This window comes from Rhinopithecus roxellana, chromosome 19 (assembly GCF_007565055.1).
Source record: "Rhinopithecus roxellana isolate Shanxi Qingling chromosome 19, ASM756505v1, whole genome shotgun sequence".
Classification (NCBI taxonomy): Eukaryota; Metazoa; Chordata; class Mammalia; order Primates; family Cercopithecidae; genus Rhinopithecus; species Rhinopithecus roxellana.
Genome location: NC_044567.1, coordinates 26,455,421 through 26,476,935, shown reverse-complemented (window position 1 = coordinate 26,476,935; position 21,515 = coordinate 26,455,421). Strand labels below are relative to the sequence as shown.

General features: G+C 50.3%; 1 protein-coding gene across 3 annotated transcripts in view; it reads right to left on the bottom strand.

Annotated features, from left to right (window-relative positions):
• CUEDC1 (CUE domain containing 1) overlaps positions 1–20,930 on the bottom strand; it is a 95,169-nt gene extending 74,239 nt beyond the window's left edge. Inside the window, exon 1 of one of the 3 annotated variants that reach the window (XM_030923354.1) lies at positions 20,748–20,930. The gene's annotated coding sequence lies outside the window, so the exon portion shown is untranslated. Of the gene's footprint in view, positions 1–13,951; positions 13,970–20,747 lie in introns of those variants that run through there. The other 2 variants (XM_030923357.1, XM_030923356.1) reach the window with 2 other exon arrangements.
• Between the last annotated feature and the right edge of the window lie 585 nt (positions 20,931–21,515).

Sequence of the window (21,515 nt, the reverse complement as noted above, 5' to 3'; positions counted from 1 at the left end):
CATGCAGTGGCACGATCTCGGCTCACTGCAGCCTCCGCCTCCCAGATTCACACAATTCTCCTGCCTCAGCCTCCCGAGCAGCTGGGATTACAGGCGTGCCCCACCATGCCTGGCTAATTTTTGTATTTTTAGTAGAGGCGGGGTTTCGCCATGTTGGCCAGGCTGGTCTCAAACTCCTGAGCTCAGGTAATCCACCTGCCTCAGCCTCCCAAAGTGCTGGGATTACAGGCATGAGCCACTGCGCCCAGCCCATTCCCGATTTTTATACTTGGGTTAAGCTTACAGACAAAATGATGGGGATAGAATCCAGGGACCAAGCTCCCCAAGACAGCAAAGGCTATTCAAGTACCTGCGATCGGCTTTCTTACTAAAACTCACTGGCTAATACACAAGAATGCAAATTGCCAATGTGTTTACCTTACATTTAATGAATGGTTTAGCGTTTTCTCTGAGATTTTGCTTATTTGATATTCCATGCCAATAGGATGAGCAATCCTTAAAGATCTGCTTCAGGCGGCCCCGGCTAGCTTGCTGAAATCACTGTAGAGCAGTGAAGACTTCCATCCTGAGTGACCAGCGTGACAGCGATTTTTTTTGTTTTAAGCTTCCCTCCCTTCCATTAGTCACATACACACGTGCGCGCACACACACACACCCTGTTGCCTAGAGACTGGACACATTCCTGGTGCTTACTCTTCTTTTCATTCTCCAGAAGCAGGAGCTTTGGAAACTGGGGCCTCCAGGAAATATGCCTGGGGCCGGGGTGAAAGGGGTCCAGGAGTGACATTTCCTCACAGTCAGGCCCGCCCCATCCCCCGCTGCCCTCCCTTTCCTCCCGAGGTTTGAAAAGCCCCAGCAGGCTGGAACTGAAAGGCTTCCACAGGGAACAAAACAAGGCCCCCTTTGAAAGCCTGTGTTTACCCCGGGTGCAGCCAGGGGTTGCCATGGCCACGGTCCACCTTGGCGGGCCAGGCCTGCCTGGAGCAGCTTCAGCGCCTGGCCGTCCCACCCCAACTCCTTCCTAGGGGACCCTACTGGCACCCCTCTGCCGGGCCCCCTTGACTGCTGGAAGCATGGATTTTCATCAAGTCCCCCAAGCTGAAAACATAATCCTGGAGAGACTGAAAGAGGATTAAGCCTCCCTCTGGGGCTCCTGAGAGAAAGACCAGGGGACTTGACCAGCCCTGCCCACATCCACCTCCGCTGCTGCTGTCCTGTCTCCTGGGCCAGTGACCCACCCGCTGCTAATGAGAATGACTTATTTATGTCATTCATTATCGCTATGTCCTGGAGCCAAGCAGCATCAGGGGAGGCCAGACTGGGGGCGGGGCAAAGAGGAAAGGGAGGGTCTCTCCTCTCAGCCTCAACCTGAACCTGTCAGGCCCTGTGGGCTGCGGGAAACCACAGGGGCCTTGTGACCCAAGGACAGAGGCGGCTGAGGACACGGCGGGACAGTGTGGACTCCCAGGGCCCCAGAGTGCACAAGCCTGGCCAGGGAAGCTCAGCCCTCCCCGGCTCCACATTCCTCCTTTGGCCCTTCCCCAGGAGAAGCCAGAGGGAGCAGAGGCTCTAAATAATTCAGCCCTCAAATTGCTCTGTGGTCAGAGCTTCTTCATGTATTTTTTCACTCTCCAGGCTCCACAGTTTCGCAATGGAAGCACTTTAATCCCAGCCCTCACAACCAGGTGCCTCTCAAGCCCCCGGCTCAGGATGGCAGAGAAGGAGGCACCCAACTTCTAGGATTCTGCAGGCTCGTCCCTATGGTTCAACACATCTTGAGGCCTCAGGGAAAATGGCTGGTACGCAGATGGGCAGTGGGAGGAGAGGAGGCAGTGCTGGCTCCAGGGCTGTTTCCACAGAGCATGGCACTACTGCGCTGGCAGAACTGGATTAATAGAAAGACCTGAGCCACCACCTGGGTGAGGCTCAGACCCACCTCTGTCAGCAGCTCCACTCTCCTGCCCACTGCCACTCCAGCTTCCTGTCTATCCTTTCTCAGGGCTTCTTCCTGCACCCCCAGCCCATCCTGCCCCCACACAGCCCTCCATGTTCATTCACACTCTTTTTTTTTTTTTTTTTTTTTTTTTTTTTTTTTTTTTTTGAGACGGAGTCTCGCTCTGTCACCAAGCTGGAGTGCAGTGGCATGATCTCCGCTCACTGCAACCTCTGCCTCCTGTGTTCAAGTGATTCTCCTGCCTCAGCCTCCCAAGTAGCTGGGACTATAGGCACGTGCCACCACGCCCAGCTAGTTTTTGTATTTTTAGTAGAGACAGGGTTTCACCACATTGGCCAGGATGGTCTCCATCTTTTGACCTTGTGATCCGCCCACCTCAGCCTCTCAAAGTGCTGTGATTACAGGCGTGAGCCACTGAGTCCGGGCCTCATTCATACTCTTAAAGGGCCTGGGCACCCTGCCATGGGTCCCTGGAATCAGCCTGGCCTCAGCTTCTATTAATAATATTAGTTAATATTTGATTGCACATTCATTTCATGTAATCCTCACAATAACCACACAAAGCAGGTACTATGAATATCCTCATTTCACAAATGAGGAAACTGAAACTCAGGGAGGTTTAGAAATCTGCCCAGAGACCTGGTGCAGTAGCTCACACCTGTCATCCCAACACTTTGGGAAGCCAAGGTGGGAGGATCGCTTGAGTCCAGGAGTTCAAGACCAGCCTGGGCAAAATGGTGAAATCCCATCTCTACAAAAAATACAAAAATTAGTGAGGTGTGGCAGCACGCACCTGTAGTCCCAGCTACTCAGGAGGCTGAGGTAGAAGGATGCTTGAACCTGGGAGGTCTAGGTTGCTGTAAGCGAGATTGTGCCACTGCACTCCAGCCTGGGTGACAAAGTGAGACCCTGTCTCAAAAACACAGAAAAGAAAAGAAATCTGCCTAGAGGCTGGGCACAGTGGCTCACACCTGTAATCTCAACACTTTAGGAGGTTGGTAGGATCACTTGAGCCTAGGAGTTCAAGACCAGCCTGGGCAACATGGCAAGACCCTGTCTCTACAAATAATTTTTAAAATTAGCCAGGCATGGTGGTGAGTGCCTGTAGTCCCAGCTACTCAGGGAAGCTGAGGTGGGAAAATCCCCTGAGCCCAGGGGATCCAGGCTGCAGTGAGCTGCGGCGGTGATACTGCACTCCAGGTGAGATGACAGAGAGAGACCCTGTCTCAAGAAAAACTAAAAAATAAATCTAAAAATCTGCCTAGGTAGGAAATAAGCATGAGAAGCCAAAAAAAATAATAAAATAATTGTAATTAAAAATTTGTTATAATCTGCCTAGATCACACAGAGAGTGAAGAATAAGACTCAAAGCCAGTCGCCTAATCCCAGTCTTCAGGCCTTAACCCCCATGCCATATGGACACAGGCTGCACACACAAGATCCTCAAGCCCAGAGAGATGAGGTAACTTGCTCACAGGCACACAGCTAGGGACCAAAGTGCCATATCCGGACTAACATCCTTTCTCCATTACACAGTTTCAAGTGTAGAAGCATCTGTACTTACACAGGTGATAAATACACATTTACTCTCTGGTTTATGATGTCACGGCCTAACACCCTATAAACCTAGCTTAACCCCAGCAATGCCCTGTACTGGCCCTGGCCCTGACCACTTCCTCCCATCCCTGCTCCATGGCCTTCCAACAAACAGCTCACCTGCCTCCACCAAGACTTTTAAATTCTCCCTCACAGAGTTATAATCCTTCCCATGCACCTTCAGGGCAGTGCAATCTCCATGATTCCTAATGAGAGCCCTGGCACCACCATACCAGAGCACATGTATGCAATACCTGACAGTTCTCGGTGTTCTTACAGATATTACCCAGCCAGCTCAGCAAACTTGAACCAGCTAAACATGGACAACAGCTTTTTATTTTGTTTTTGAATTTTATTTATTATTATTTATTTATTTTAAGACAGAGTTTCACTCTTGCTGCCCAGACTGGAATGCAATGGTGCGATCTCAGCTCAGCACAACCTCCGGCTCCGAAGTTCAAACAATTCTCCTGCCTCAGCCTCCTGAGTAGCTGGGATTACAGGCATGCACCACCACACCCGGCTAATTTTGTATTTTTAGTAGAGATGGGGTTTCTCCATGTTGCTCAGGCTGGTCTCGAACTCCTGACCTCAGGTGATCTGCCCGCCTCAGCCTCCCAAAATGCTAGGATTACAGACATGAGCCACCGTGCCCGGGCTTTTTTTTTTTTAAGAGGGAGTCTCGCTCTGTCACCCAAGCAGGAGTGCAGTGGCATGACCTTGGCTCACTGCAACCTCCACCTTCTGGGTTCAAGCGATTCTCCTGTCTCAGCCTCCAGAATAGCTGGGACTACAGGAGTGTGTCACCACACCTGGCTAATTTTTGTATTTTAGTAGAGACAGGCTTTCACCTTGTTGGCCAGGCTGGTCTTGAACTCCTGACCTCAAGTGATCTGCCCGCCTTGGCCCCTCAAAGTGCTGGAATTGCAGGCGTGAGCCACCATGCCCTGTCTAGCTTTTTATTTTTTTGAGACAAGATCTCAGTCTGGGTGAAGACTGGAGTGCAGTGGAGCAATCCCAGCTCACCGTAGCCTTGAACTCCCAGGCTCAGGTGATTCTCCCACCTCAGCCTCCCAAGTAGCTGGGACTACAGGCACACACCACCATGCCCAGCTAATTTTTCAAATTATGTGTAGAGATGGGGTCTCACTATGTTGCCCAGGCTGGTCTCAAACTCCTAACCTCAAGTGATCCTCCCACCTTGGCCCCACAGAGTGCTGAGATTACGGGCGAACCATTTCGCCTGCCCTGAACAGCTTTTGGAGGTGTCTGACCAGCTCATATCCCTCCTGTGAGGACCGCCACCACTCCCATTCACAGGGGAAAGCTCCTACCCCATGGTGCTGTGTGATCATGCCCTCCTGGTCCCAGCTGACTGGCCCAGTGGTAGACAGCTGATCCACATGAGCCCATCAGACTCTCTCCTCAGGATTTCACATCAAGGTTCAGACGCTATTCAGTCTCTGAGGGTTACTGGAAAGCGGACAGGTGTATTTGGGAGCTGAGGGGCCACACCACCTGGTGCACATCCACAGCAGCAGCGGCGTCCTGCAGGTGCACCATGCAGACTCACTGAGAACAGCTGCTCCAGCCACCCCTACCACCCCTACACACACCCCTGGTACTTGGGAGACCAGGCACTTCCTCCTTTGAGTCTTCGATTCCCCCATGGCTTCAAATAGCTCAAGCTGGTTTCTGTTACTTGCCTTCAGTAGAGTCTGAACTGAGAGACAAGCTGGCATTACTATCCTCCCTGTACAGATGAGGAAAGAGGCTCTAGAGGTGACTAAATGAACGTCATATAGTAAACACGTAATAAAGGAACCGTTAAAAACCCTGCCACGTGACTCTCCTTCAGTGCCATCCCATGCCTCCTTCCCTGGATTAAAGGGAGTGGCAGGTATTCCCTTTCTGTGTTAAAAAAAAAAAAAAAAAAAAATGGTGGCACAGTAAGCCATTCAGCCAGAGGCACTCCAATGGACTGAAGCTGGAAACAAGAAATTCAAAATCCTCTTCTTTAGAACTGCAAAGACAGCTCTTCTCTCCTCTGCATTTCCCAGCCTTCCTTGCAGTGAGGTCGGCCCCATGTGCCCAGCTCTGGGCAATGTGAATGGAAGTAACAGGTGTCAGTTTCCCCCATCTCTCTCCTCCCCTCCCACAGTAACCTTGAAGGACCTATATTCCAGATGATGTGGCTACAGATGGAGGTGGACTGCCCGACCCACAAGACTTTCCATGAGCAAAAAATAAACCTAGATGGTGTCAAGCCCCTGGGATGTCAGGATTTGATTATTCCTGCAGCATAATCCAGCCTCTCCTGACTGAAGCACAGGAATTTTTCAGCCTGGGCCCTTCAGCAGGATGCATTCATTTGTTTAACACTCATCTGTTTAACAAATATTTCTGGAGCACCAGTGCCAGGTGCTGTCATGGGTATAATCAAGGGCATAGTCGTTTTTTAAAAAATACAATAGCTACCCTTAAGAAGCACCCTATCTGGTGACTCATAAGCCCCACTTGGGACTAAAAGAAACAGTTCTACAGGTGCAAAGCAGAACTCCCACGCAGCCCCTGGCTAACCTGAGCCCCATAGAAGCTAAGCTGCCAGGCAAAGACAGCTTGTCGTAGTGACTCCAGGAGGGTGGCAGCCAAGAGTGAGTTCACACCAGGCTTTCACACCCAAGGCTCTACCAACTCTACAAGTGCTTCCCCTGCTCTGGGCACATACAGAGGGGAGCAGGCATCAAGAAGGAGTCGTCAAGAGAGCAGGTGGCTGATGGAAAACAGAAGCAGCAAAAGACACCGCTCATCTTCCCCACCCTCCTCTGCAGCAGAAATGTCTCCTCTGGGAATCATCTCCCTGTTTCATTTTAAACTGGAAAAGTCCCCCATGATTGAGCTTTTCTCCCCCTACCCCACATAGCTGAGGACTGAGCAGAGAAGTCATATTCTGTCAGGAACTGGTGTCTGGGTATAGTCTCCTTTCTTTATGCCAAAAGCTAGATAAGAAGTTAGGTAGACAGGGTTGCCATATACAGTTATGCAGGCTGTTCACTACAATGCACCCATCCAAAGGGGCAAATGGAGCTGGAACCCAGCCTACACTCTGCTTACCAAGTTGTGTGCCCTAGAGGAAGGGCATCTTCTTCTAATTCACCCAAAGGTGTCTGCTGTATGCCACAGAAGAACTGGAGCCAGGGCTTCTCCATAACAGCAAAGGGAAGTTACTACACTAACCTCTCTACTTTTGTAGATTTTTGACATTTTTCACAGTAAAAGGTTAAAACCAAAACCAAATAAACACCCCACCAAGTGAGTGGGTGTGTTACTTGGCCAGGTTACTTAACCCTCAGCCTCAGTTCCCACATCCAAAAAGATAATAATCCCTGGCTCCTAGGGTCGGCATAAGGACTAAATTAAGTTACATAAGTAGCATGTTTGACATGGAGCAAGTCCTCTTACAAATGGGAACTATTAACAGTAGCCACTGCTGATGGCTGGGGCCAGGAAGGAAAACCAGGTGAATGGGGACAGAGGGACATTGTCTAAAAAAGCAAGCCTTTGGGAAATGTGTGCCGAGAAGTCAGAGTCCGAAAATACGACCACCCTATTCATGTTCCTAAATTGAGTTTGGGGGGCAGGGCTGGTCTGAAGGAGTTCTCATGCAACCCCCTCTTCGTTGGCAGCCTTTACACTTCCCTGGGGACCCCAGGCTTGGCTCAGAATCCAAATTAAGGTCAGTGATCCACAGAAAGGCCACAAAGAGTGGCTTAGAAAAGGATGTGCTTGGCCGGGCGCAGTGGCTCAAGCCTGTAATCCCAGCACTTTGGGAGGCCGAGACGGGTGGATCACGAGGTCAGGAGATCGAAACCATCCTGGCTAACATGGTGAAACTCCGTCTCTACTAAAAAATACAAAAAACTAGCCGGGCGAGGTGGCGGGTGCCTGTAGTCCCAGTTACTCGGGAGGCTGAGGCAGGAGAATGGCATGAACCCGGGAGGCGGAGCTTGCAGTGAGCCGAGATCGTGCCACTGCACTCCAGCCTGGGCGACAGAGCGAGACTCTGTCTCAAAAAAAAAAAAAAAGAAAAGAAAAGGATGTGCTCCCAGCCTCCCGGCAAACTCAGAGAAGGGCCAGGCAGCTGGGAGGTGGGGCTGGCTGGCCTGGGAGTGCTCACATCTGAAGTCCTAAAAGAGAACAGGACTTTTCCTAAGATGTTCCAGGAAGTCAGCCATTAGCACAGAGAGGACACCTGCCACCTCCATGGGGTGCGAATGGCCCACTCACATCCCCATAGGTCAAAACTATTTTTGAATTGTCTAGTTTTTTGCTTTATGGTTTGGTTTTGTTTTGTTTTTTTGGGGGGGGTTGGTTTGATTTGGATTTTGAGACAGAGTCTTGCTCTGTCACCCAGGCTGGAGTGCAATGGTGTGCTCTCAACTCACTGCAACCTCCGCCTCCTGGGTTCAAGTGATTCTCCTGCCTCAGCCTCCCAAGTAGCTGGGACTACAAGGGTGCACCACCACACCCAGCTAATTTTTATATTTTTACTAGAGATGGGCTTTCACCATGTTGGCCAGGCTCGTCTTGAACTCCTGACCTCAGGTGATCCACCTGCCTCAGCCTCCCAAAGTGCTGGTATTACTGGCATGAGCCACCGCACCCGGCCAAATTGTCTAGTTTTATGAGATGAATTTTTATGTTAACGTCTTCAAAATGATCACTACTATATGTGAATTTTACCAGTAGTCTATTTTTGACATGCCTCCCTATTCATTTCCCTTCAAGGCCTTAGGTTCCAGAGCCTCACAAGGATGAGAGGGCTGATGGTGACAGTGGCAGTGACCAGAAGTTGGGTGCCCTTCCCAAAGCCCCTGGAGGGAACTCACCACTGGCACGAACTGCCAGGGCCCTGGTTGTCAGCCTAGTGCCTGCCCTAGGAGACTGACATGGAAGGCTTCTGGCTTCAGTCAAATGCCATCTCACTCATTTGCCTCTCCTTTCTTTCTTTCTTTTCCAGAATTAAAGCTATTAGGATGATTCATTCTCTTATTAAATCAGCTCATGAGAAAAAGGGAAGTCACCAGAGTTCCCATACCTCTCTCCGCCAAACATAAGCCACCCCATGGCTCATTCCCCATATGCACTTAATAGAAATGCTACCACAAGGAAGAAATTCCACTAAGAACCCCACCCTTCACCTTTCCTTTCATGTCTGAAGAATTCACCATCCATGGCAGTTTTCTAAGTTTCTAAGGCTGCCAGGGAGGAGAGGTGAGTTGGAATTTAAAGATAAGTTCCCAAATAAAATGGGATAGGAGAGGAAAGAGTTGCATGGCTCTTAAATCCACATACATGCAACCCTCAAAGCAGAAAGTAAAAATCCATCCAAAAAAATCCTTCTCTGTCTCTGCCAGATCTCCTCAGCTCTGCCCCACACTTAGAAACAGCTGTTTCCCCAGAACTCCAAAAAAAACCTCTCATATGCTCCGTCCCTCATTCTTTCCAACACTGTGATCTGTACACTTAATCTACCTCTAGGCTCAGTTTATCCCTCCCTGGGATTGTCAAATAAGAACAGTAACAGTCAAATAATAAGAATCCTAACACTACAATGTTATAAAGCACTTTTGTAAATACATCTATGGACTCACCCTCCTGGCTTTGGAGCTCACATCCTGCCTCCTCAGCTAACCACCCTTGTGATCTTATGCAAGTTAACTTAACCTCTCTGTGCCTCGGTCTCCTCCTGCATAAAGTGATGATACTACTCTCTCATCTAGGATTGATTACATAAATTAATATTCCCAAGATGCTTAGAAAGCTTACTGGCATGCAGTAAGCTTGCAATAAATGTTAGCTATTATTATTATTATTTTTTTTTTTGAGACGGAGTTTCACTCTTGTTGCACAGGCTGGAGTACAATGGTGCAATCTCGGCTCACTGCAATCTCCGCCTCCCAGATTCAAGTGATTCTCCTGCCTCAGCCTCCCGAGTAGCTGGGATTATAGGCATACACCACCATGCCCGGCTAATTTTGTATTTTTAGCATAGACAGGGTTTCTCCATGTTGGTCACACTGGTCTCGAATTTCCAACCTCAGGTGATCCGCCCGCCTTGGCCTCCCAAACTGCTGGGATTACAGGCATGAGCTACCGCACCCGGCCTATTATTTATTTATTTATTTATTTATTTATTATTATTTTTTTGAGACAGACTCTCACTCTGTCACCCAGGCTGGAGTGCAGTGGCATGATCTCATTGCCATCTCTACCTCCCGGGTTCAAGTGATTCTCCTGCTTCAGCCTCCCGAGCAGCTGGGATCACAGGCGCCCACCACCACGCCCGGCTAGTTTTTGTAATTGTAGTAGAGATGGGTTTTCACCATGTTGGCCAGGCTGGTCTCAAACTCCTGACCTCAGGCGATCCACCTGCCTTGGCCTCCCAAAGTGCTGGGATTATAGGCGTGAGCCACCGTGCCCGGCCATTAGCTATTATTAGACTATCACGAGAATCCTGTGCCACAGAGATTATTCTTACCAGCTCTATTTAACATATGTAGTCAATAGCCATGTGTTGTTGTAGAGTATAATAATATATTGGCCTCAAGAAAACTACAAATAAAGAAGCTAAGTGACCTGCTCAAAATGACACAGCCCACACATAGCAGAGCTAAGACTGGAACTCCAGTCATCAACTCCAATTTGCACAATCACACATTTCACACTTTAACACACTGTCTCCTTCAGGCATGGAAATTTGAGAAGTCCCACGGATCAGCATCAAAACCAGATTTCAATTCCATAATCTCTAGAGAGCGACAGTATCTCCAGGAAGTATTTCAGGATTCACCAAACAAAATTCATTTCCATTCGTCTTCATATTCCAAGAAAACACACCAAAGCTGCCTTAGGGAGAGGGTGACACCCCGTCAGAGGTGTCAAGGACCATGCAAGGCCAGCAGTCACACTGGCCTCAACAATGTTTCAGACAAAAACGGCTCCCTTGGGAGGCTCCAAGGCTGTCAGCGATTTGCCAAAGGTCAGTACAGATCATTTGGGAACGGATTTGTGTAGGCATGGCCTAAGACACATGGACTTCTGCCAAGCCCATATATTTTTTCAAAACATCTGCACTGTCTTCACCCTTGATAAATAGCAGCCAGGCTACAGAAATATTTCCCTTACACACAAAAGCCTGCTTTGCCACCACAACCCATTGAAATGGATGTTTCCAACTTGAGAAGAACTCTTCAATGAAAACATCTAAAACCACCCCCATCTTCCAGCAGAGGCAACAAATCTGACATTCAGGAAACCTTTAAACATGAGTGAATAATATTTGTGGAAACAAATTATTTGGTAGACATATGCCCTCATGCCCAAAGTCTAACTACATCTAATAAATAGGTTAAACCCATTTCTTCTAGCTCTATTATGAACATTCATTAGAAGACATCTGCATAAACATTTTCGTAAAGGTCTTCTCATATTTCGAGATTGTGATGAAATCTTATGGCCATGCTGAAAAGAATTGGAATAAAAAGAATTTAACATTGTAGCCCTGGTTTTACCGCTAAGTAGCTGTGTGATTTTGCAAAACGAAAATAATGACAATAACAGTAGCAGCTAACATTTAATGAGGACTTACAATACGCAAAACACTGTGCTAGGGGCTTAACAAGTATTTGGTACTAATTAACAACCATTATGTAATATTTTGGCCATGCATGGTGGCTCATACCTATAATCCCAGCACTTTGGGAGGCTGAGGCAGGCAGATCAGTTGAGGTCAGGAGTTCAAGACCAGCCTGGCCAACATGGTGAAACACTGTCTCTACTAAAAATACAAAAATTAGCTGAGCTTGGCATGGTGGTGGGCGCCTGTAATCCCAGCTACTCAGGAGGCTGAGACAGGAGAATTACTTGAACCCGGGGAGTGGAAGCTGTGGGTGACAGACCAAGACTCCATCTCAAAAATTAAAAAAAACAAAAAACAAAAAACAAAAAAAACCACCAACCAAGAAACCATTTGGTAATATTATCACTCCCACTGTGTCGATCAGGAAACGAAGACTCAGAGAGATTGAGTAACTTGCCCCAAGAACGCGGCAGCAACTAGCAGAGGCTGGGATGAAGCACAGGCATTCTGATTCAGTATTCTTAATTACATACCATCGGTCTTTTCAAAGCACTTAACGACCCAGAACCTCAGATTCCTCCAGAAGCCAACCAAGCAAGCAGTCTTCAGAATCCTTTCCGGCTGTAAAATTCAGTGATTCTCTCTTTTCAAAATCAAATGAATTTATTACTTTGAGAAATAAAATGTAATGATGCTCTCGTACTGCTAAGAGGGGAAGGAAACATCTGTGTATGCCTCACCCAGAACCAGTCAGGGGAGGAAAACTGCTGTTTTCTAGGGTAATGATGCCCTGTGAACCAACCAGACTGGCCTCAAGCCGTCTCGGGAAAAATGACAACTTGAAGTTCTTAGAGAATCCACCAACATGCAACGGTCTGCAAGTTCACAACTATCAGTTCTCAAACTTTAATTTGACTTTTTTTTTTTTTTTTTTTTTTTTTTTTTTTGAGGAAACTCATATGCAAGAAAATGCTGCACCGTAGAGGCTGATCTTAAGGATGCCAGTACAAGATGTATGTTGACTCTGCGGCATGCTTACACTTGCCTTCCTCTCAGGTGTACACCGGCTCAGGGAAAATCCACCCAGCCCAGGCAATCTGTTTTAAGACTTCCCTAGCCCGAGGCTCAGTGGTCCTATATGGGTGGGGGTTTTGTCCTTTGCACATGTGATACTTCATACGTTCCCTCCTCCTCATTATCACCAGCCCGGTCTCTGGACACACGACCACACAAGTGCTGCCTTCCCAAATTCCATCTCAGACGCATCTTCTTCCTCTCTCTGCTCGGCACAGAAGTTCCCTGTTCACGTACCTTGCTATCGGCTGACACAGCCAATGCTGAAACTCCCCCAGTTGACCCTCCCTGGAGCTCACTAGCTCTCTCCCAGCTGTGGGTACAGCCTGAAACCGAAACTAATCTCAGATCAGAGCAAAGTGAAATCATTTCAGGAGACTGATCACCCTACATGACCACAGAGAGGCTTCCCCTTAACAGAGCTCCAAATCCAGCTTGCTGGTCACCAGGAAAAGAAAAAAAAAAGCTTTGCAGTGCCCTCCTAACACCAAATACTTTCTTAATGAATAGGGAATCATGGGATTAGAGGAGGAAGCAGAAGTTCTTGCCATCATGTTTGCTGCTGCTACTTCTTATTTGCACAAGTCTATTTCAGTTCACCCGTGAGCTAAAGTTCACCACCCGGTATTATTTTTAAACTCATTGTCCAGCATCCGTTCATATTTGGTTCACTCTTAATCAGATTATCTTCCAAGAGCAAGCTTTGTTCTCTCCTGAGATCCCTGTAACCACCTTGCTCTAATGTGGCTGAGATTGTTATACTATATGTTTTTCCTAAATTTGAAAAATGAATGCTTTTACTTTTGTGCTTGGGCCAGGCACGGTGGCTCACACCTGTATCCCAGTACTTTGGGAGGCTAAGGCGGGCAGATCTCTTGAGCTCAGGAGTTCGAGATCAGCCAGGGCAACATGGTAAAAGCCCGTCTTTACTAAAAACACAAAAAAATTAGCTGTGTGTGGCGGTGTATGTCTGTAATCCCAGCTACTCAGGAGGCTGAGACACAAGAATCGTTTGAACCTGGGAGGCAGAGGTTGCAGTGCGCTGAGAGCACACCACACTGCACTCCAGCCTAGGTAAAAGAGCAAGACTCTGTCTCATAAGTAAGTAAATAATAAAAAATAAAAACACTTTTGCGCTTGAAACAATAAAAAAGAAGGCAAAAGCCATTATGACTGAACATAATGTCAGGTCTTGATGATCCTTCAAAGAAGTATAAATATTGAGAAGGATCCTAACCTGTGTTTTCTCTTCTTACCCTTGCCCCCAGCATACTTGTGGGCACCTTTCTTTATGACTGGGCAGTATTATGAAAAAAGCCTAATGTCCGCTTAAGTAAAACAGAATAAGAAGGGTTAAGTGCACTGGTCCAACAAGGGCATGGTATGGTCAGAGAGATTAAGTCTTGGATTATCTGTTATTTACTCATTCATCCAACAAAGTTTACTGAGGGCCCCATATATGTGCCTAAAACTCTTCTAGGTGCATCTAGGAGATAACCCACTAGCTCCAACTGAGAGTGCCACTCTCAGAAACACGGTGTGTATGGGGGCTGATGCTTTCTGTATTCCAATACCAAGACAAATGCTCCACAACTTCCAGGTTTCCTGAGCTCTCCTCACAAGGCTTGGACTCCATCCCCTAGAGCTGTAGGTCCCTCCCAGTGAGCACCCCCGCTGACGCTGACCTGGAACATTGCAGGCAAGGGTCCCAGCTTTTGGGCAGACTCTGTTTGTGCCTTGGCTCACTCATTAATGGATGAGCTGCTCAGTGTTATCGGGCATTCTTCAATCACTGCAACAGTCAAAGGAGAGGTTAGGCCAGATTTAAGTAATCTTCTAGCTCAAAAATTCCAGCTCCTTTTATCCTCTGATCACCAAGTTGACATGGACCTCTAGGGGCCTCTACTTCATCTTCCTGTCTCCAGACGAAACCTCTTAAACCACAAAGACAAATGAAACTTGTTCCCATTTCTGAAGACCTTCAGGGGAGGCCATTCCCCTCTGTGCCTATGAGTCACTTTTCTTACATCTCACATCCTATCTGGAATGTCTTCCTCATACCTTACTTGAATCCTCCCTCCATAGTGTAAATTCATTCGCCTCTGGTTCTGTTTCTAAGTGCAGAGAGACAAGACTGAATCACTGCGTTCTGAGCAATGACTCTTAAGAGACTTTTATGTCTTCTCCACCATGTTCACTGCAGGCATTACAAGAGGTGGCAGTGTTTCTCAGCTATTAAAAACCACAAAGGCATCAGGAAAGCTGACCACACTGCCCAGTTCCTGCCTCACCCTGGCAATGGTGCTACAGAATCCAGAAAACCTGACCCTTCTCTGAAACCCACACGCTGGCCACTTAGCTCTACTCAGAGTTCACCAAGGGGGAGAACAATGTGCTCCCATGCCAGATCAAAAGCTCAGGAGGCAGCAGCCACTTTATCTCGTCCTCACTCAGCTCAAACGGCCCCTCCTCCAGGAAGCCTTCCCTGCCCCATCTCCTCTTCTGGCTGGCAAAGTGCCCCCTTCCTCAGTGCTTTGTCTTATCGCAGCACTTGCCACAGTAACTGAAATTCCAGGCTAACATGTTTGTCTCTCTTACTAGACAGGAGGCATCTTGAAGGCAGGGGCCATGGCTTGGTGATCTTTGTGCTCCAGGATGGGCCCCAGCAGAGTATCTGGCACTTGGCCTGTGGTTCTCAGCAGACTCTGTTAAGCTGAACCCTCCAGGCATGTTCCAGTGATGGCTGGACATTGCACTGGCAGCCCTTCAAGCAGGACACAAACCCCACAACCCCCCATCTCCACCCTCCCCAACCACGACCACCCCCTGAGCTCAGTAGGGGTCTCTCTGACTTTTTTTTTTTTTTTTTTTTTTTTTTTTTTTTGAGGCAGGGTCTGGCTCTGACACCCAGGCTAGAGTGCAGAGGTGCAATTTCAGCTCACTGCAACCTCGGCCTCCCAAGCTCAAGCAATCCTCCCACCTCAGCCTCCTGAGTCGCTGGGACTACAGCTGCATGCCACCACACCCAGCTAATTTTTTTAGAGATGAGGTTTCAACATGTTGCTCAGGCTGGTTTAGAACTCCTGAGTTCAAGCGATCCACCAGCCTCAGTCTCTCAAAGTGCTTGGATTACAGGCATGAACTACCACACCCAGCTCTCTCTGACAGTTTCTCTAAGGGTGTGGGCCTGCAGCCAGACTTCCCGAATTCAAATCCTAGGTCAGCCACTTTCTAGCCATGTGATCTTGGGCAAGTTATTTAAACTCTTGATGTCTCTTATGTCTCTATTTCTTCGCCTGAAAAATTGGTATAATATCTCATAGGTCCTGCGAGGATTAAACGAGCTGATCTATGTGAAGCACTTGGAAAGGGTACGACCCCTCTGTGAGTGCCACAGTGGTTATTTCCCAAGCCTATTCCTTCACAGAAACCTTTGGCCCCCACAGCTTCCACATTTTTTTTTTTTTTTTTTTTGAGACGGAGTCTCACTCTGTCACCCAGGCAATGGTGCGATCCTGGCTCACTGCAACCTCCACCTCCTGGGTTCAAGCGATTCTCCTGCCTCAGCCTCCCAAGTAGCTGGGACTACAGGCACCTGCCGCCATACCTGGATAATTTTTTGTACTTTAATAGAGATGGGGGTTTCACTGTCGTTGCCCAGGCTGGTCTTGAACTCCTCAGTTTGGGCAATCCTCCTGCCTTGGCCTCCTAAAGTGCTAGGATCACAGATGTGAGCCACTGTGCCCAGCATCTTTTTTTTTTTTTTTTTTTCTGAGATGGAGTCTCGCTCTGTTGCCCAGGCTGGAGTGCAATGGTGTGATCTTGGCTCACTGCAAGCTCCACCTCCTGGGTTCAAGCGATTCTCCTGCCTCAGCCTCCTGGGTAGCTGGGATTACAGGCACCCACCACCACGCCCAGCTAATTTTTGTATTTTTAGTAGAGACGGGGTTTCACCATGTTTGCCAGGCTGGTCTGGAACTCCTGACCTCAGGTGATCCACCCACCTCGGCCTCCCAAAGTGCTGGGATTACAGGCATGAGCCACCGCGCCCGGCCAGCTTGCACTCTTGACTGCCTGTTGGGCCTGCCCCCATCCCCTCACTAGGTTCCCTTCCTCCAGGGAACTCTGCCCTGTTCCTCTGGACCAATGTTAGCATTAACTTTATGCCATTCAACCCTCCTCACTGGTTATGCCTCCTCACCCCTGCCCCCAGCTTTTGGGGCAAATTCTTCAAAGAAAAGGGAGAAGAGTTGGTTCCACAGCAGGGCTACAGATGCTGAGTCATTCTGCCCCCAAACACGCTTAACTGTCACCCATGACATTTCAGTCTCCCCACCCCCGCCTCCAGTGTGCGGCCCTCTCTGCTCATCATTCAAGCGCCTCACCCCAACCCCTCCCACTCTTCCAAAAACCATCCTCAGCCCCTACAGTTTTTACCAAAGATTTCCTTAATAATGAGCCTCAGAATTTGTGTACCCCTGTGCAGAAATGATAATAATAATAATAGCTTCAATGTAATGAACACTTCCTCTTTGTCTGGCATACATGTGAGATCTCTTTTAACTCTTTCTAAATATAGGAAACTCAGGCACTTAAAAAGTCTTAGAGTAAGATGGAGAGCTGGGATTCCACCTGGGGATGCCTAACTTCAGATCTTACACTCTAAACAACTGAGCTATGATGTAAATATGCACAAAATAACTCAGTTGCTTCCTGGGGAAGTTAGGCCAATGGAGTTGGAACTATTTTTATTATTTTTTATTTTTTATTTTTTGAGACAGAGTCTCACTCTGTTGTTCAGGCTGGAGTCCAGTGGCACAATCTCAGCTCACTGCAACCTCCGCCTCCCGAGCTCAAGTGATTCTCCTGCCTCAGCCTCCCGAGTAGCTGGGGTTACAGGTACGCACCACCATGCCTGGCTAATTTTTGTATTTTTAGTAGAGACAGGTTTCACCATGTTGGCCATGCTGGTCTTGAACTCCTGACCTCAGGTGATCCACCTGCCTCGGCCTCCCAAAGTGCTGGGATTACAGGCAGGAGCCACCACGCCCAGCCTAAACATTTTTATCCTACCAAGAATTCCTCAAAGACCCTTGGTGCTGCCACAGTGGAAATGAAATAGTCACATTTATAAGAAGGGAGTTTATGTTTACAAGGACTGTTATCACATTTATCATTTATGACCTGCTTTAAAGATAAGACATTTAGCTGCATCATCAAGAGTCTGTGATAATGCTCTGACACATCAGAGGTTCTGGGAGCCTGGAAGCCAAGGGGATCAGAGGAGCACTGAGTGAGCCAACACAGCTAGCATCCTGAACTCGCCAACCCATGGTAGCCAGGGCCACAGCATGACTGAGAAGTCATAGCCACTGGGGAAGGTGAATCCTCAGACACTGCAACAAGGACCTTTGCATGCCACCAAGAGACTTCCAATTCTCAAGTCAAGGACCACTGGACCACAACCCTTTAGGGTCTCCAATGCCCTTCATTTTATTTTATTTTATTAATTAATTTATTTATTTATTTATTTAGGAGATGTAGTTTTGCTGTTGTCATCCAGGTTGGAGTGCAATGGCACAATTTCGGCTCACTGCAACCTCCGCCTCCCAGGTTCAAGTGATTCTCCTGCCTCAGCCTCCTGTGTAGCTGGGATTACAGGCACACGCCACCACACCCAGCAAATTTTTGTATTTCTAATAGAGATGGGGTTTCACCATGTTGGCCAGGCTGGTCTGGAACTCCTGACCTCAGGTGATCCACCCGCCTCAGTCTCCCAAAGTGGTGGGATTACAGGCGTGAGCCACCGCGTCCGGCCTCCAATGCCTTTTATAGCTCTTACTTCCTGTAAGTGCAAGAGCTAGTAAAACGGAAGCACCACCTCCTCCAGCTCACCTTGGATAGTCAAGAGGTGAGCCCTGTCAGACACCCAGCTTCCTGTGCCCAAGGCTCTAGAATGCTCCTGCCTCTGTTGCTTATTACCAGAGCAAATGTAGGAATCATGAAAGGAAGAATACCAGTGTGAGTGGTGCCATATGCCAAACACTGTGCTCTCCAGTTAAATAAAGAAAAATCCCCTACAGGTCTCTGTGGGGAATTTGAGCCTAAAGAAGTCTTCTGAATCCCAAGGTAGAGAAGTCACAAATGGCAGATCCTCCTAAAGCTCTTCCAGATCCCTAGCAAGCGTAGACACCACAAACACCTATGCAGCAGCCCAGGGCCTAGTGAGCCAAGAAAGGAAAGGCAGGCCAGGCCTCCTCTGGGCTGCGCTGGGGATAGTGACAGCAGCCCTCTGGCCCCACTTGCCTTCAAGAGTCCGAAGGGATCTAAGGAACTGACAATACTCAGATCATAGCCTTGGACAATTCTGCCCCAAGACCTCCTCAAGAGGCATCTTTCACACTTAACACTCTCTACTAAAGCACCTCAACCCCATTTCCCCAGGAACAAGCTGGAGCTCTTAAAGGCCTGGATCCCACACCCAGCTGAAACACCAGAATATCCACCTCCACCCAAATCCATTTACCTCTAATTCAATGGTCCTAGCCCAGCGCCCAGGGCCTTGCCACCACACAGGCAGCAAAATGAGCCCCGGGAAAAGGGCTACCTCATCTGCCCCCATCCTCTAGCTAGCTGTAGGGAGCTGGGATCTGTCCAGACACTCCAGGTCTCCATGGCCACAAGCCCAAAGTTGCATAGGGAGGTCATGAGAAAAGATCTTAGAAGCAGTCTGCTCTTTGAACCCTGGGATTATTCACTGACCAGCCAAAAAGGTGACAACTGTTCCTGATAGCCCAAGTCAGGCCAGTAACTCTAGGGCAGGGGTCTCAATGGAGGTCCTAGTTCCAAGGGGGTATATTAACCATCTGGTATTGAATACAAGTGTTCCCTTACACACGTGCATTTTGGAGGGAGAGGAGTTAGAGCTTTCACCAGATTCTCAAAGGGGCCCATGACTCCAACCTCTGGCCCTAGTTGGCCTGACCCAGGAGCTGGGGATACAGCTCTAGTCATATCAACATCCCTGGGCCATCCTTGCTGTCCAGGGTCTCTCTTCTATTCAAGGATGTGCCCAGGTCGGTAGCAGTATCCTGTTTCCTTTGTCCTGACCCTTCCAGCTGCAGAAAGTGGACAGAGAGGTTTCACACCCAGCCCTCCTGCACAGGCTCCAGCTTCCTGGCGGCCCAAGCCAGGTTTCTCCTAGCAGCACCTCTCCATCCCAGAGATGGCACGCTCCATTCAAATTGAGGTACCAGTGGGACTGACCCCCAACAACAGAGAGGACCCAGCTTCACACTTGATCCAGCAGGGGCCCAACCGCATGGTGACATGACTTCCTCCATGATAGAATTCCTGGGGCCCCTCATCTCCTTCAGGCACAGCTGGCTATAAAGAAAAGGGGTGAGAGGCCCAGAACATCTCCCTGAGTCCTTTCTCCTGGGCCAGGTGGCTCAGGTGCTTCGGGATCACCCAGGGAAGGTTCATTCCTCTCGCTACAAGACGCTGCCTGCCGATCAGGTGGGGAGCATGGTGGATGGTCTTCTTGCATCTATCGCCTCTAGGACATCTTGTTTCTAAACTCCCAGGGAGTCCCCTCACCTTCTACCCCACCAAAAAAAGGAAAATCTAAACCCTGTCTTCCCTTAAAACACATTCCTTCTCAGGAATTTCATTTCAGTGTACGTTTCTCGGAGCTAAAACTTTTTTTAAGGGGAAAAGAAATGGGCAGGGCAGTGCTGGGTGTAAGGCGACCATGCGACCGAGAAAAGGAAGAGGGCGGAATGAATAAACGCCGACACCAGCCCCTTGGAGCTCAGAGCCCGGGGCACAGGAGCCGGCGGGGCGGGGGAGCAGGGGCGGGGACAGCGCATTCCCAACTTTCTCTGGCCGAGCTGACGGGAGATACAGCTCCCAGGGGACCGGGAGGGACCAAAAAAGGCTGAGCCGACCTGTGACATCGGCGGGGGCAGGAAGCGAAGCTCCCCTCCCCCTGAAAGGCGCTCGGCTCCCATCAGGCGCCCCCGCCTGCCGTCGCCGCCCAGCGTGCGCCCCCAGGCCCGGGCACTGCGGGGAGGGGCGCCCACACAAAAGAGGGAGCCGCGGGAGAGGGGACTCGGGCGGCGCCGGCTCCGGGAGGCCTCGTCTCCCTTCCCTGCGCCGCCGGCCCGCGCCCCCGGGTCTAATCGCGCGCCCCGCTCCCGGCCCCCCAGATGCCCGCACGCCCCCCGCGCCCGGGGCCCGGAATGAGGTGGGGGCTCGGGAAGGAGGGGCGGGCGGGGACCTGCCGCACGCGGAGCTCCCGGGGAGCCGCGCCGACAGTCCCGGGAATCAAACTCGCGACGGCCCGGCCCTCCCGGCGGCGCCTGGGCAACGGGTCCGGAGAAGGTGGGGCCGCCGGGCCGGGGCCGGGATTGCGCGCGGGGCGCCGGCGAGGACCGCGCCCAGGGCCGGGCGGGAGCCGCGGGAGCGCGGGGGTCTTACCGGGCAGCGCCACGCGCGTCCGCTCCGCGCGGGCCGCAGGGGCCGGGCCGCGGGCCGGGCGGGGGAGGGGCTGCAATCCGCAGCGGCGGCGGCGGGGCCGGGCTCGGCGGCGGCGGCGCGGCTGGGGCGCGGGGAGGCGGAGAAAGCGAGGCGAGGCCGGCTTCCTAGCGGCGGGCGGCGAGAAATGCAGCTGTCCCTGCGCGGCTGCCGGCAGGGCCACAAGTGGGGCCGCGCGGGGAGGAGCGGGGCTGCGGGCGGGGTGGGGGCCAGGCTGCGGCGCCCCCGGGCACTTTCCCGATGGCCGACCCCTTTCCAGCGAGGAGGGAAGCGGACCTGGGGGTCCGGAAACCTACACGGTTGCGGGGGGTGGAGAGGGCAGCACCCGGTGAAGACTGGAAAAATGCCCTCCGTGTCCCTCCCTCCCGGGCCGCAGTGACTCCCCAGCTTGCGGGCAGGAGGGCGTGAGCGGGGCGCCTCGACCTCCCGCGCAGAGCGGGGCGCGGGGTATCCTGCCCCTCCTAGCTGCGGAGAGGGTGGGCGGAGGAGACCTGAGACCTCTGAGACTCCGCGGGGAGCTAAGAGCAGGGCTGCCCGACAGGTTCCAGGTCAGTGCCAGGAACCCAGGGTAAGGACGCACAGCTGGGGCTTGGGACACAGGTGTGGAGGAGGAGCAGCTCCCTGGAATTAGGGCCCTGGAAAGGAAACCAAATCAAATGCTGAGGCCACAGGAGATGGTGGGAAGGGGGAACAAATCAAAGCTATCACTCG